This window comes from Etheostoma spectabile, chromosome 5 (assembly GCF_008692095.1).
Source record: "Etheostoma spectabile isolate EspeVRDwgs_2016 chromosome 5, UIUC_Espe_1.0, whole genome shotgun sequence".
Classification (NCBI taxonomy): domain Eukaryota; kingdom Metazoa; phylum Chordata; class Actinopteri; order Perciformes; family Percidae; genus Etheostoma; species Etheostoma spectabile.
In genome coordinates, this window is record NC_045737.1 from 28,382,981 (window position 1) to 28,397,980 (window position 15,000).

Sequence of the window (15,000 nt, forward strand, 5' to 3'; positions counted from 1 at the left end):
ACACGTTTCAACCTGAATGCAGAACAGCTGGTGAATTTCACCGTTCGCTCTGGTTAGGCTGCATTTAACATTTGGTTAAAAAGCAATTTCTTTTTCCAGCTGAACGAAGCAGTTTTATGGTCTTTGTGCTTCTTTTGGATGCCGTGGAGTGGAGGGACGGCAAAGACAGGGGTTGGTACAAACACAGGCGTTGCCAGCTGGGTTGTTGGTATGAGTTATACAGCTTAGACTCCTGAAGCTCTGGGACATCCCAAAACACTATTTCCACAGCGTAGGTCAATATTCAGACGCATTCCCACAGTAAAACAGAGCTTTAAGGAGACAATATTTTGCTATTGTACACATACCCTTCGACTTACTTACACCTCCCTTCGTGCTAGCTTTCTAATGCCCACCTATTCTGCACTTTATGTAGCCTAGTTGTTGCAAATGAGAACCTGTTCTCAACAGCCTACCTGCTGAATAAAAAATGAAAAATAGAATTCCTTCATTGTCATTGCACAACATTAAACACAAAACATTAAACATTAAACTGAGCTGAGAGCATGCAGTGACGTCCAGGCCTAGGACGTAAAGTATTGAATCCATTCTTTTTTTTTCTTTATCTCAACCCCTTGTCATCTTTACACATTTATGTACATTTTCAACCAATTCACGATGCATCGTTAGTCCCTACTTGATGTAATTTCAAAGATTGTTCAAAAACAGAAGTGAGAAGACGCCAGGCATTAGCATTCATTTCACTGTTGTGCGGCTCACTAAATGGTAAACAACTGGCAGCCCAGACACCGTGACCAACACGGATCACATCACCTCGTCACGAGATCACAGCGGGCCAGTAGCCAATCGCTCGATGTGCTTTATACTGTCAGGACTGGTGGAGACGAGACTCCCCCCTCAAACCGCCTCACTTACATTTCATCCATTTCCAATGTGGGCCTAACTGGAATCAATGGCGTGGTAATGGACAGTGAAAAACCTGTTAAAGTGTAATGCTACCTGTTAAATGCTGTTGCTGGCTGTTCGATATGGGTAGAGTTCTCACCTTGCAGTGATGGGAGGATAAATGCCCTCTTTTAAGCAGTGGGAAAGGGAAGGATTTTAAAAGGGCCCATATTAAGCTCCTTTTCAGGTCTATACATTTATTTTGTCTTTCTTTTACAACATGTTTAAATAATTTAAAGTTTAAAAAGACAAACATGATTTTTCTGATACTTTCTACCTGAATATACCTGTAGTCACCCTCTGTCTGAAACGCTCTTTTTAGTACCTGTCTCTTTAGACACAGGCTAATTACTGCTAACTAACATGCTAGTTGACATTAGTAATTAAACCTAAACAGCTGATGAAGTCCAAACTGTCTGCAAGCTTCTCCTGACAATACGGTGATTTGTCGACTATGCGATGGTAAGTTGCGTGGTTATGACACAATCCTATTTTTATGAAAACGTCTGCTACGGAGCCATAACGTGAGCTACAAGGTGACGGAGCCTTTCACACATTGTTGTGTTTCTTTAGAAATAAACAACGGACAAATAGAGTCTTTAAACGCTCAAAGTCATGTAAAAATGAATGGGAATCAACGGGATGCTAATGCAAATGAGTGCTTTGTAGCATTACAATTCCATAGGAACTACGCTTAGAGAGGAGAGACTTACCCCCTTGGTCTCTGCACCATCATTGCAGCCGGGGAAAGACTGTAATGGCACTGTATTTGTGACATCACAACTGTATGGAAGTCCCTACGGCTCGTTCAAAGGGAACAGTTTCTGAATAAAGGCTGTTAGTATTTCTCTGTGACTTGAGTCTTTTGATTCTTTGACTGTTTCTATGTAGCACCTTGAACTGAACCTAGAGCTTCATAATAAAAAAGGCATCAAGTCTCACGTTTTACAATATGGGTCCTCTGAAGGTTGATTTCATCTAATTGAAGCTGCCGATTGACACAGCTATAGCTAGATATTCTGGATTGAGAAATCTGACAGGTAAATTTCAAAAGAAGAACTTGGACTCCGTGCTCTCTGCGCTCTCGTCCGAGTGGAACCACTCTCTGAAGCTGTTTTCCGTCTCGTGACAGCCAATAACAACTATACAAACGGAAATCCTTTTAGGTGGGTTAGCAGCTTCTTAGGGCAAGTTTCACTGCAGGGGTTTTTACAGGCTGACAGCCCTGAAGCTGCAGAGAAAAAGCATTACTTCACCTACATCACAATCACACACCGAGACTCTAAAAGCCGCTTGATGTTTTTTCTAACCAAAACATAAAGATCAGCTTTTAGAAACCCCTAATGTATTCATACAGACTGTCATCACATGCAGCTTTGTCACTGGGAAGCTTTTTCAACTTTCCATCAACCGTCACTAATTGCGGACCATTTTGAATAACATCAGCATAAACAAACCTGCCTCTGAATAAATGCGGTAGCTCACTGGTAGCTGACACATACTGTCAGCCCTTGTATCAAAAAGCTCAGCAGTCAATTTGAGATGGAAAAAAAGCCTTCAGTCTGGTAAAATGACACCACATCTGGCCATAACCAACCCCGGCGGTGGGCTGGCTGTTTAGACACACTGGCACCATGCAAACAAATACTGGCATGCTTAAAAAGGGTGTGTCAAATTCAAGACTCTCATCTATCATTCATTTCTATCATGTTACCTTAAACGAGGACACATCCTGAGACCACTCAAAGATGAAAACAAGTTCCAAAATTCACTCATTTAAAAAAGTGAGAGTCGCTGAGGTAAACAGACCCAAAAGTACAACTTGGAAAGAAAAAGAAAAATAGCCACGGCACTTTGATCATCAGCCGTTAATATGAAAAAAAAGAGTGTTTCCTGGCTCTTTAAATCAAGCTTAGAAGAAAGAACTAGGCCATTTTGTTGCTGCAATGGAAAAACAAAAGCGGCAGGGTGTCTGGGTGGCAAACGGGGAGGGGGGGGGGGGGCAAATGACGGCGGTACAAAGAAATCAAATCAAGTCTGACAATAAACGAAGTGCAGAGGAGACCTGTGGTCAACGGGCAGAAGTCAGAGAGCTGCCGACGACAACAATCCCCCCCTCTGCCTCTGTCTGCTTTATCTGCGCTGTCTTCGCCGCTTTCCTATTCTCGTCTCCATCCCTCTATCTCACTTTCTCTTTGATTCTCTCTCATCATCTCAGACGCTACTCCGGCTCCCACTCGCTCTATATGAGTTTTCTCCATACCATCTCCATTTATTTCAGCCTCCATTTTCTCTTTCTCAGCTCTGTCTGGCACTTTTGGACTTCCACTCTTTCTTGTCTTCCTGTGAGTGTTGGCCTGTCTCTCTGCCTCCTTGTTTCCCCCCTTTGTGTCGATTAAACTGCCTCACACCGTATCTCTGTCTCTATTCAGTCACTTTTCTTTGAATGAATAATGCGACATTTTGGGACGTGCACTTTTTAGCTTTTGTTCCAAATGCTGAGATTAAAAGACTGACACTGCTTTCATGTCTGTGCATTGAATATGAAGCTAGAGCCAGGAGACGGTTAGCTTATCATAAAGACTGGAGCAGGGGAAACAGCTAGCCTCACTCTGCCTTAACTAACAATGCTGTTTAATCCAAAACAAATAAGGATTATGTAGAAAACTATTACTTTAAAGGAATATTTCAATAGGAAAACCATGCTTATATGCTTCCTTTTGTTACATGCTGAAACCATGTCATGACCAACACTCGTTTATACATCCACCGGGTACTTTTGTGCAGCATCTCTGGGTATGGCGAGGGTTGCCATATGTAGGGCTGGGTAACGGTCCTCGATACCTTTTAGAGAAATAACCCAGCACCAAGTGGTGTCCAAATATCTCCAGTTGTATCTACATTTATGTTTCTTACAAATAAGATGCAACATTTGACTTAGTGCTACACTCGGCTGACCATGGCCAGGCTCCGGCTACTCAACAGACACGAGAATGATGTCACCCACAGAAAGAAATGTTGAAAGATTACTTGAAAAGTAAATGAAAAAAACTTTTTCAAGCTGGATTTTGCAGGTCTGATTTCCAGTGTCTACCTGTGCAGTTCCTCCATTTAACTGAATGATGAAGAATTGAATAATCCCACGTTCCCGGCGCTGGAACCAATAAGTCGATAGACCCACTCCATCTGCTGCCACTGCACCGGGGAGCAAACACACTCACAGTGACAGAGATACACACTGATGTCTTTCTCAGGTGTTTGAGGGTTTGTCTGTGTGTGTATGTATGAGTGTGTGTGTGTGTGTGTGCACATGGGATCATACTGAGTGCTACAGCTCAGATGAGAAGAGACACACATAAATCATAACTACCGGTACAAGTATTTGATGTTTTCATGCTAATTACAAACTGCCTGTGTGTGTATGCCTGTGTGTGTGTGTGTGTGTGTGTGTGTGTGTGGTGTGTGTGTGTGTGTGTGTGTGTGTGTGGGAGGTGTGATGCAGTATGTATGACAGAACAAGAATATATGAGAACGCAGTGATGAATGTGTCAGAATGCTACAGTGCATGTGCTTGTTGATTTTGCAAAGCCCCCCCCCCCCCCCACCACACACACAACACATTCTCCCCTCTCTTTGCCAAACCCCTGGTGCTTTTGTGAGTCACACTTGAGTCTCAGTGTGTGTCTGTGTGTGAATGCGCACATCTTAATCTTCCAGCAGAGTTTCTAGTAAATGTTGTTAATAAAGTCTAGAGGAGCTCTGTCTGTCATACGGCTGTGGTAATGCACACAACACACACACACCACACACACACACACACACACACACCACACACACACACACACACACACACTTACCCTACAGACACACAATTTGCACAATATAAATAATATATAATTAATAAGACTAAAGGAGAAACAGACACAAAGCACTTAGACAAAGGCACACCCTCACACACACACATTCAGACACACACATTCAGACACAAAGAGACAGAGATGCACACAGCTTACCACACACTTACAAAGATGCAGACACAAAGAAGAACAGACTGCGACAGACGACGTGGGCCTGACAGCACCAGCGCTGTGACGCAGAAGCAGTTACCCGCTGATGAGCGACACAACCCTCACGCTCTGCCAGCGCTGAGGCAGCACGCTGCGAGGGCGACAGCAGCTCTGTGTACAACGCGAGGGTCCACACAGCTGCAAAAGAGACAACTCGCACACGAACACACAGGGCACAGCGGAGCGCTGACACACACACATACACACACACACACACACACACACACACCAAGGCAACACATACTTCCAAACCATACTACAGATTTACATACATCATTTTAGTCAGAATGGACTAAACTAACTGTTCTTCTGTTCATGTGCAAAGTTACACCTGATCCTTTCCCACTTCCTGCATGAGTTTCACAAAAAAGAAATGCATTGGAATGTGGAGGCAGTGGTAGGCCTTTACGGTGAAGTGTTGACACTGACTTTCGCAGTTAGGTAACGTTAGCTTAAACATAAGCTGTATATATATATATATATATAAGCTGGTTTGTAGTTGTAGATTTAGACATTGTCTCTACTTTTTGGAGCATGGGCTGGATCCATCTGACTATACAATGAACAAAGCCGGAAAACGGAGAATGGCATAGGAAATGAAGACTGACATCACATCTTGCGGAAAAATGGTTATGCGGCAGGTTTTCTTAAAAAATGCGATGGAACATGCGGGATATTTATGCAATTTTATGTGATGAAATTGCAAGAATTTGCTAAAAACTGTGGTTTGTTGAAAAACGCAACATTTTTCAACTTTCTGCTATATTTGACTTTTTCGCAACAAATATCAACGGATCGCATTTTTCTGGAGGGACTGATTAACACCACACTTTTATCAGCTGGAGCTACAACAGCCCTGGAGGAGCTGCATTGTTTAGCACGTCGGTTCTGGTTGGGTAAAAGGATGGCGTCGCACAGGTAAAGTGGCTCGGTGAAGAGCTGTAGAAACATGTAATTACACTTAGGGAAGACATTTTTCATGTCGCTTCTGATTATCATTTATCACAGCAGCACTGTTTAAGTCTGTATCTGCTCAAATCCCCAACTGCAACCACTGCATACTGAAAAAACGTTGTTATGAAGTTGATGTATTTTAAGCATGTTGTCGTATAAATGTCAGGTTAGCTTATACATATTTCTTATCATTTATTGATAAATTAACAAATCCTCCAAACCATACAATGATATAGGTCCTTTTTTCCTACTATCTTATATAACCCACAGGAGCGTTTCCATCCTCATAATTATATATATATTATATATATATATAATATATATATATATTATATATATATATATACTGATATCATCATATGATAATTACAGGAACCCACTAGAGGGCACTAGAAATATTTCTATGAGTCATAATTGTGGTTTAAACAAACAACCTATGGGAGTGTTTTTTTTCTGGGGAGGACACTCTCTAACAAACACATTTTATTTGGGGAAAAAAGAGCATTGGTATGAATCAATATTACAAATAATTCATATCCATCCATAATTCATTTTTTCTTATAATCTTAAATGTTGAATGTTTGTACTTACCAAGTTCTATGAGCTGAGGCTGATCTCAAGTTAAAGTCGGACAAATCGTCTCCAGTTATTCTATCATCTGTGCACTATACGTCTTCATGCTTCTAGACACATATATATATATATATATATATATATATAAAATATATATATATATATATATATATATTATATATATATTATATATATATATATGTCTATATATATATGTCTTTGAGAAGCACTCTGGTGTAAAACCTGTTTGCTTTTTAAAGTGATATGAAATTAACTTGAAACTTGATTTAGCATCAGTCTGTTTCTTCAACTTCTCGCCTATAGATAATCACAACGGCACAGATACTCCAGTACAGGCGCACACTCAGCAACGCACACAACCCCACCCCTCTTCTACTCAGCAGGAAAGAGAGAAAGACACACTTCACCACGCAGACACACAGCCATGCACACACACACACACAGCAGCTAACTTCATTTCAAAATCAATTAATTAAAAAGCACGGCCCTCTCCCACAGGGATTGAAAAGACAAATTTGAGGAATTTAATCCTGGTACACAAATCGGAGCTGTTCAGCCACAGAGATATGAGAGGACTGGATGGATGGAGGGGCGGAGGGATGGAGGACGGACGGCCAATGAATTTTAAAAAGGGAAGGCGATTTTACTCAGTGGCTTCAATTGGACACGACTTTCCCCCACTTTACTATACCGCTTTTCCCATTTCTATCTATCTATCTATCTATCTATCTATCTATCTATCTATCTATCTATCTATCTATCTATCTATCTATCTATCTATCTATCTATCATCCACATCCATCCATCCATCCATCCATCCATCCATCCATCCATCCATCCATCCATCCATCTATCTATCTATCTATCATCCATCCATCCATCCATCATCTATCTATCTATCTATCTATCTATCTATCTATCTATCTATCTATCTATCTATCTATCTATGATGGACAAAAGAGCATAATCAGCAGAAAATGAGTGTGTGTGTGTACGTGTGTGTGCGTGTGTGTGTGTGTGTGTGTTGGTGGGGTTCATCAGCATCCCTCTCTCACTCCCTCACTGTCTCTTTCCATCAGGTGTCTGGCTTTAAAAAAGGACTATTATTGACACATAGAAGCCCAATGGGGCTGAAAGGGTGGGGGGGGGGGGGGTGAGAGAGAAGATAGAGACAATGTGTGAGTGTAAGTATGTGTGTGTGTGTGTGTGTGTGCATGTGTAGTAAAAGAAGTGTTTAGATCCTTTCCTCAAGTAAAAGAAGTAAGTAACAATTGTGTTTGCCCACTGAAAACCTTTACATTTTTCAGATAAACTAAAAACAAAGGATACAAGTACGTTAAAGTATATCAATGAAGCAGTATCAAATTATAATACTATAAGTACAAGTGCCTCATAACTAAACTGAAGTACAGTGCTTGAATTAATTTCATTAATTCATGAAAGCATGAATGTGCACAGGTATGTATGTGTCAGAGCAAAATACAGTGTGCATGTGTGCATGTGTGTGCGTGTGTGTGTGTGTGTGTGTGTGTGTGTGTGTAACAGGCTGCATGTTGAGAGGTCTATTACAGAAATACACTGCCAGCACAGCAGTGGGGAATAAAGTGGAGAAAAGAGAATAAGAGTGAGCACCGAGAAGCAAAAGATGAGAAAGATTGAAAGAGAGAGTGAGAGAAGAAGGTGAAAGCCAGGATGAAAATTGATGGTGTAATTGTTGACTGCTGGTCGAGTCTTATCTTGGTTTTTCAGGGCTGATGTCTGGGGTAGGCTGGCTTCTTTCTCACTTTCCAATCTCTCCAGGAGTGGACCAAACCTGGCAACCCGTGTACTTTTCTCTTCTCTCGCCAGCTTTTGTTTTCTTCCAAATCCCTGTCTCGCGCCTCCTTTATCTCTTTTCTATCATATTACTGGGGTCTCATCTCATTGAGCATTTTTTTCTCTCTCTTCTCTTTCCATCCACTCTCATCCCATCTCTCTTCAGACAGTCAGACATCAAGCAAAGAGCAGTGGACTGGAAGAGAGCGGCTCTCCTGCGGTGGGGAGGGGGGTACAGCCAGCCGGGGTCAAAGGTGAGTCTGGAGCAGGAAAAGGCTGGGTGAGGGGGCAAAAACACAGCCTATCTCTCTTTCACCCCCTCCCCAGCACACAGACCTTGTGTGGAAACGGAGAGATTTAAACAATGAGAAGGTGGTGGTGTAGATATAGCCTAACCAGACCACCAAAGGATAATTGGCAATAGAAGGGTTAACCCTCAACTGCTGCTGTGGCCACCAACAGATGGCTCTGGCTGTACTGGGCAGCCCCCACTGAGAAGGTAGGCTCCGCATGTGAAGCCAATCAGCTTTTAGCACTACTTTTATTTTTACCACGAAGCCATCAGGACAGTGACTTAGTAGCACAGTTTCCATCAGCATCAGAGTCTGAGCTCCCCATTTACATCCAGTAATTATCTCGCATGTGGTATTCTTGTTGTCAGGATCTCATCACATCTTTCATGGGCAAAATGCAAATCAGTCGAGTAGGTAGGGAGGTGGCGCCGTCAACAGAAACACACAGCACGTTCGGGATATTTAGGCTTGATGCTGTACAGCCTGTATTTACTTTTCATTCAAGGCAAAAAAAAAAGTCTTTCATACGAGGCAACAGGAACAATTACAGGTTAGCTCGACTCAGTCGAGTTAGCAGCTGCTGTAAACACTGCATCAGACCCTGTTTTGCTAAAGATGAGGAGAATGAGCAGTGACTCATGGGCTCAGATCACGCTGGAGTCGTTACACTAGGATCCATGAGGCGTCTCACTCCTCTTCCTCGCACTTTCAGCTGTTTTCTACAAATCATGCTGTCTGTTTACTAAGCCATTTCCAATGAAACAGTATTCACACATTGTCCGCCATCATCTTCACGCTTGCCAAATGGGCCCCCTGGTACTAGAAAGAAGTACATGCTTTGTAGTAAAAAGCCACACTGGTCTAGCATTGATTTTTCAGCAATAAAGAGTAGCATAGACTTCCTAAAACTTGATGGGCCGAGTTTCAATTAGGAAGTGCAACGCTAAGTTAACTTTGAATTTCCAATTAGAAGTGCTACACTGGGTAAGCATGTATGTTTTCATTTAGGAGGGACTAACGACTAACTCGGATTTTTTTCCCTACAGGCCAGGATGACTCTAGACCAACACAGCAGGCACACACATAACACACACATGTCTCCCAACAGCTTCGGAAAACTAAGCTACTCCCACACGCTAGCTGAGCTGTAAGAGAGCAGCCATGTAGGGCCCCTCCTGCTGCCGATAAGCCGGATGGGCCCCTCTGTAGTGCCTACCCTGGAGAGAGGCCATTAGCCAGGCTGTAGCTCCTTCCTGGATAAGCTGCAGCTTACCAGCCTGCGAGCCGCAGGGCAACTTTTTATTGTCCTTTCAAAAACTTTATGTGTGAGTGTGTGGCGATTGCTTGGGAGGGGCTGTGAGTGCCGGAGTCTGCAATACAGAGTGTGTGTGTGTGTGTGTGTGTGTGTGTGTGAGCTCAAGCTGCGCGCTCCCGGCACTTCCTGCCTACTAACGGCCGGTCCCACGGTAGAAAGGGTGAGCGCTATCGGACCAGAACAATGCCAAAAAAAAGGCTGTCATAAAAACAAACTACCATGCTCTGGTTAGCATGGGGGCCTACTTTTCTCTCCACACCCCCGACGCATCATTATTCCAAACACACACACACACACACACAACACACACACACACACAACACACACACACACACACACACACACACACACACACACACACACACACACACACACACACACACACACACACACACACAATCTCAGATAGCCAGTCCATGAGACAGTATTTTATTTTTCCTACTATCTTTTGCTGGTAGCTCATACACATTTGCATCCCATAGCCAGGAAAACAATGCATGGAAAAAGCAAGAAGGAAGTGCTGAATATGCATAGGCATATACTCAATGCAAGCACACACACACACACACACACACACACACACACAGTGTTGCTGCAGACAGTAAACTCACGATGTTGCCGTTGACAGTAAACAATAGGAGCCGTTGCATTCACACTGGGTCCAAACAGCTTTGACGTGTCACCAAAACCAGAATAACAGAAAAAAGAACAATTCCGACAGCCCTCTGTTCACAAAACACAGAGCAGACGACTGAGCCAGAAAACATCTGCTGAGTTGGGACAAACAACACAACACGCAGCCGACGAACAGGCGCGTCTGGGCCTCAGAAAACATACTAAATACCTCACAGGGCGCCCCCAAAACACAGTTGGCTCGCTGACAAGGCTTTTGGCCGAGCATAGGAACATCTCTTCACAATCCAGCTTTACAATTTCAACTACAGCCAAGCATGGACGGGCCCAGGAAACCGGATGAGACAAGATGAAAAGATGAGTCCAGCTGGTATCTGAAGAGGATATTCCTGGACAAGTATCAAACATGATGAAGATTTCTCTCCACTTGGTTGGACGATGAAAAAAACAACATTGCATATCGCCGTATACATGTAGATGCTGAAACGTCACTGAGGAAGAGCTGATATCCAATCAAAGAAATAGTTCTGGAAAATACTCCTTTTTCGCTTTTGTGTCGAGAGTTAGATGAGAAGATTGATACGTATGCAGCTGGATAGTTAGCTTAGCTTAGCAAAATATTTCCTCACTCTAGCTTCGTAGCATTTTAGCTCCAGTATTCCTTCAATTGAAGAATCAGTTGGCCGGTTGGTGGGGGCTTAGTTTTGGCCTGACTATTTTCGACATGGCGACCGGGTCACGAACTTTCTCATTTTACTACTTATGCTACTGTGGAAGTTCCACAACTAGCTTTTCGCTGTAATAATAATAATAATTAATAATTTATACTCTTTAATGATCCTATGAACGTTATGTTTTAGGAACTGATCTGAAAAAATCCCTCCGGTTGGAAAGCGGCAAATAATATTGGAAACAGAAAAAAACCTGAAGCAGCACCTTTACAATTGATTGCTGTCAAATATTTATTAAATGGCTTGAACCGAATCACTTTTTTTATGCATGGTTTTTACTGAGCCCAGCTCAATCACGTAAGCAAGAGAAATCCATTTAACCTCTCTAACTGTGTCCGAATTTACATAAAAACTTGGATGGAGACCCAGTTATTGATAGATGCATCCACAGAGAGCAGAGCAGCATAGAGATGGATAGTAGAGAGAGAGAGAGAGAGAGAGAGAGAAGAGAGAGAGAGAGAGAGAGCAGATGGCCAATAGTGGTCAGCTGGTCACAAAACAAGCAGGTCAGGACTCTCCTCCACCTCCATTCTACCACTCATAAATAATGCAGAGGACATGAGTCTCCCAGACCATCCCCACCAAGCCTCCAGGACCTCCAGAGTCCCATAAAGACCGAGAGTTTGCTGTGCAGAAGAGAAGCACAGACCTTTATGTCATGGCGGGGAGCTTTGAGTTACTCCCCATCTGTTGCTTTATCTGTTTCAGACAACAGTGATCTGATTTGGCTGATGCTTCTCACCGCTGCTAATGACAATGACCTCGTCATTCAAAACCAAAATGTCAACACCTCAATCTCATCAGCGTCATCAGTGAGCCAATAAGCAGCATGCTTGTACTGCTGGTGATTGGCTGTCTAGTGTTACACGTCGTCAAGGCATGCAGGCAAAACGCTAAGTTACACACAGAGACAGGGCTCACGTGTGTGTGTGTGTGTGTGTGTGTGTGTGTGTGTGTCAGACAGGTGAAAAGGGGATGAAACAAAAGAGTTAAAAATATTGTTCAGGAACCGGTGTCCAAGTCACTGTATTGATATCGCTACGGCGACGGGTATTGAGAATCTTTGAACGATCCCCAGCCCTAGAGCCCTTGCTGTACAGATTTGCCCGGAGGAACGCCACCATGCACCATATCGGATTTTCCACCAGCTGACTTTCCTGGAAACCTTTTTCCTCCCTCAGGGATTATTAATTTATTGATTGAAAACCCCAAGCATCATTCATAGAGGGTGACGATTACTTTTTACTGCCTTGTGTTCTATACTCTGAAAGTATTGTTTTTCTTTGGCAATAATGTTTATTTTTTGACAATATTGCCAATACGACTCCATTTAATTAAACTGAAGTGATTTCAAGAGAAAGCTCAGGGCTGCTTCCGAGGCTTTCAGAGTACTGGCACTACTATTAGAGGTACCAAAAAGGATTATATGACTTTTCCTCAATCCGAGTATAGTTTTCATTCACAATGGGCTGAATATGCACTTGTCGGTTCAATTAACGTTGAGCTATATAAGTGCTGGTGCTTACACTTTGGCAATGCAAAAATGACCTCATTATGCTGCACGGATTGAGCCGAAACGAGCGAGAGAGAGAGAGGAAGAGGGAGACAATATGTGTGTGTAAGTGGGTGAGGGGAGACAGAGGATGAAAGAGAGAGTGAGAAAGAGCTCAAAGGGAAGGCTACGTTGCAGAGGAGCAAAGCTCCTCGTCTCCGAAACAACTGCAATCACAGCTGCTGCCAAAAGCCTCTGGGTCCATCTTCACTGCCTGATGGAAACTTCTCAGCAGACCGGGGGGGGGGGGGGGGGGAGGTTGTGTAATGTGTGTGTGCGCGTGCTTCGGCTTGTTAGTCTTCTGTATTAATAGTGTCTTTTGCAGTAACATCAATAAATTGTAGCCACATTAACTTTAAGACATTACAAACATGGTCATGAGCCAGGAGGAGCAGGAAGAGCTCCAGGCAGGAGCACACGACGACGCATCATCAGACGTCAGCAGCGCTTTGACAATACATGTGTCGCATTTCCAAAAATATGTACAGAAATATAACACACATAACACAGAGTTCAGTTGGTAGAGGGGGCGCCCGTATATACGTAGAGGTGTACTCCTCGCCGCAGGTTTGACTCCCACCTGTCCTGCATGTCATTCCCTCTCTCTCCCCTTTCATTTCTTCAGCTGCCCTGTCAATAAAGGCTCCAAAATCATCTAAACTATATATATATATTATATAATAATACATGCAAATTGGGAAATTCCACCACTTATTCAAAGCATAAAGAAACACCCGGAAAATACAGAAACAGCCATTCTGATACAGAAACACTGCAAGACATAAACCGTATCATAATTGCATACATGCAGAGTCTGAGCAGGTTATTAGCACGTAGAATGTGACAAAATGAAGTCTATTATGCATACTAAAAAATTAGATTTTTGAGTGTGCAGCTGGCACTATTGTCCCACAGTGCAGTGCACACATCGAATGGAGGTGCTACTCACAGTATTTAATCACTGGAAAAAAACATTTTCCTTTCTCATTGTGAGGTTTAATTAGCTGTAACATTTCAAATCCTTTTGATAGATGCTCTTTGATGCGTCTAGTGTATCATCTACTTAGTGCAAAATGTTTCAGCATGTTGATTTATGTATGACGACAGCAAGACAATTGCTTTATAGCCCATCAATACATGGGGGGGGGGGGGAATTCTAGGTGTGGAGCTAACATCTCCAATTAAATCAGGATCATGGAATCAGATTGTTAAATCTAAAACAGACATTGTTAGTTTACTTCCCAGCATCACTGGCAGGATGTAAACTTCAGCCAATCAAACTTCAAACGTGTCATCACTCACTTTCTTTGTGTTGTGCGTTTCTCCATGTACTGTCAAATTGGTGAAAGCGTTTCTTAGTTTTTTTGTGTGTTTTGTTAGATTGCAGCATGTTGGGCTATCTTATTGGCCACTGCAGATTGATTTAGAGCACAAAGAAAGATTGCTTTATGGCACAGGAGAAGCAGACGGTTGTTCTCGTAGAAGACGTGACACTGTTTTTTAAAATAGCAGATGGCGGGAGGGGAAAAGGGTCAATGAAACAACCAAAGAAAAGCGGCCTTTCCAACACGTACTGTATCCTCGGCAGGAAAGGAGAAGAGAAAAGGGCACCTCACAGGAGGTTAGGGAGGAAGGACAGGAAGCAGCATCCTAGTTGGAGGAAGCAACAACGTTTGTCTCTCCCCGATGTGAGTCGAGTGCAGATTTGAGTCGTGCTGCATCACTTTGCAACAAGTAGCATACAAGATGCTAACAATGTCAATACAGTACAAATGGACCTACTTAACCAAGTTGGTTCACTGCTGGCTACAAGTTAGCATCAAACACAACAAAGGCTGTCAGTCGGCATTTAGAGCTTACGTTAGCAACCAAACAACCATAGATAGCTACAACATTTTTGAAATTATTCCCATCTTCCCATGTTATTATTTGTTATTTGGACGCCCTATGACTATGCAAATCACATGTAAATAGGAACATGTTGGTGTTGTTTTGTCACTCATTGGGAGCAGGAGCTAGTTGGAACCAGTTACCTTCAGGATCTGTGCTAGGCTAGGCAAGGGCGTCAGACAGAGTCACAGCAGCACGGAGATGAGAAGGG

At 42.9% G+C, this 15,000-nt stretch overlaps 2 long non-coding RNA genes across 2 annotated transcripts in view; both read right to left on the reverse strand.

Moving 5' to 3' along the window:
- Nucleotides 1-15,000, reverse strand: part of LOC116689408 (uncharacterized) — a 70,074-nt gene that overhangs the window by 50,953 nt on the left and 4,121 nt on the right. The window lies entirely within an intron of this gene.
- The window catches only part of LOC116689409 (uncharacterized), an 11,706-nt gene continuing 75 nt past the window's right edge, over nucleotides 3,370-15,000 (reverse strand). Inside the window, exons 1-3 of the long non-coding RNA XR_004331982.1 lie at nucleotides 14,899-15,000; nucleotides 11,104-11,107; nucleotides 3,370-3,385 (exon numbers count right to left, since the gene is read on the reverse strand). The exon at nucleotides 14,899-15,000 is cut by the window's right edge and continues 75 nt beyond it. This is a non-coding gene — a long non-coding RNA (uncharacterized LOC116689409). The remainder of the gene's footprint in view (nucleotides 3,386-11,103; nucleotides 11,108-14,898) is intronic.